The sequence below is a fragment of the Mus pahari genome, chromosome 1, assembly GCF_900095145.1.
Source record: "Mus pahari chromosome 1, PAHARI_EIJ_v1.1, whole genome shotgun sequence".
Taxonomy (NCBI): domain Eukaryota; kingdom Metazoa; phylum Chordata; class Mammalia; order Rodentia; family Muridae; genus Mus; species Mus pahari.
The window spans coordinates 138573367-138575428 of record NC_034590.1 but is presented as its reverse complement, the minus strand read 5'-3'; the positions used below and the strand labels follow the sequence as shown (position 1 = coordinate 138575428).

The window sequence follows — 2062 nt, the reverse complement described above, 5'->3', positions numbered from 1 at the left end:
GGGTATAGGGGACATTCTGGATAACATTTGAAATGTAAATGAAGAAAATATCTAATAAAATAATTAAAAAAAAAAAAGAATTGGGTCCTCTAAAGCCAAAGCTTGAGTTAGAAGTTTCCATCTGGGTAGGGTTGTATAATGAGTTGAAGCTTTGTCCTCTACAATTCACATGTCCAAATTGTGGTGCCTGGTGTGATGGAATTAGGAGTGGTGGTGGGGGCTCTTTAAGAAGTAACTAAGTATTAGGTCATGGTGTAGAACCCCCAAGAGTGAGGTAAAGGTTTTTATTAAGGGGCCACAGGGAACCTTCTAATCTTCCTACCATAAGAACACGGATTGTGTTACACTAGGAAACTTTTTTCCAAATCATACTATACGTAAATATGCGTAAAATAAAGGCCAAGGGTCAAGCAGACCCTAGAAGTTTGTACCAGCACTGGCTACTGAGTCATGCTGAGCCTTCTTTCCTCATGTGAGCTGTTACTTTGCTGGTGGTGGCCCCACGCTCAAGAATCCCTACCTCATGACATCACGGCTTACCAGCTGATGGAATTAGCGTTTACCCCTTCTACCCAGGGAACAGACTAAGGCTTAGTATTGTTTATGGCATTCCATTTCATCCATTAGTTTATCCCCCATTTCTCTGGTGTCTAATGGGGACCAACATCTCAGGTAGGTATTTGTTGGGCAGATAAATATAATGGCCTTCAGGAAACAACAGTGTTATTGAGAATTGTAGTCACAGGAAGGGAAAGGCCTCTATATTGAGACTAAGTATGTGGGGGAGGGAGGGAAGGGCATGCTTAAATTTCTCCTAAAAAGTAGGATGGATTCATTCATTCATTCATTCATTCAGTTGAAGCTTATTGGGTATCATGTCTATACTCTACTAGAAATAGTACGGAATATTAGATAATGGCTTCTGCAATCTAATACTTTACATTTTTTTTAGGGAAAATGTATGTATTAAATCAATATTAAGACATCTTTACAGTAGAACAAATTCATCACATCTATTAGAGGAGTTAAAAAACAATCCAAACACAGTGCTGAAGAATTGGCTCAGTAGTTAAGAACCTTGACTGCTTTTCCAGAGGTCCTGAGTTCAATTCCCAGCAACCGCATTGTGGCTTACAACTATCTGTAATGGGATCTCATGTCCTCTTTTGCTGTGTCTGAAGAGAGCTGCGGTGTACTCATATACATAAAATCAATAAATGTATTTTTTAATCCAAAAACACTTTAGAAGGTAAATATATTTTTTATTTTGTTTTCAGGTTTATTGAAAATATGACATAACAGATTAAATAGCTCCACATGGTATCTTGAAATTCATCCCAATCAGAGACTCGGTGACCTACCTGAAGGTTTGAGAGACGGTCAAAGTTCAGACACTTCGGCAGCTCCTAGGTGTCAGGATCTAACAGACCTCAGGAGTACAATTCTCTCTCCTCTCTCTTTCTTCTTCCTACAACTTGATAGAGCTACCTCTGAATCTGGTTCATTGGATGCATGACCTCTCTTGTTTCAAAGTTTCTGACTGGGGATGGTGGTGATCTCCTCACACGCACTTGTTGGTGTGGAAGTCATTACCCAGGCACATGTAGTACTTCTCTATGATGACCTGGGCCACCTTTTTCATAGTCTTGGTTGGTGGGCAAACACAACCCATGTTGGTGGGTAAAGAGGTAAATATATTATTTTAAAATTGCTTTTTAATTAAAAATCCTCATACACTGTATTTTAATCATATTCTCTCCTCTCATACTCTGAGAAAAGTTGGGTTTTCTCAGATCCCCAACTCTGATCCCCAGCTCAATGTCATGCTTTCTTGTTCTCTCTCTCAAAAAGAGGAAACTAAAACAAACTGAACAACAACAAAACAAAAAGTCACAGAAACACGCCACTCCCGGTTTAATTCTCCTAGTTCCCCCTTTGTCTCTTTACAACACTAGACTCCATTTCTCTTTCTTTGGCTGATCCCTTCTTCCTCTCTAGTCTCTTACTAGCTACTTAACCTCTGCGGTTATTCTGATTGAAACATATATACCTAAAACTTAAT

The 2062-nt window shown here is 39.1% G+C and overlaps 1 pseudogene; it reads right to left on the bottom strand.

Annotated features, from left to right (window-relative positions):
* Nucleotides 1-1303: 1303 nt before the first annotated feature.
* Nucleotides 1304-1672, bottom strand: LOC110336981 (annotated as a pseudogene).
* Between the last annotated feature and the right edge of the window lie 390 nt (nt 1673-2062).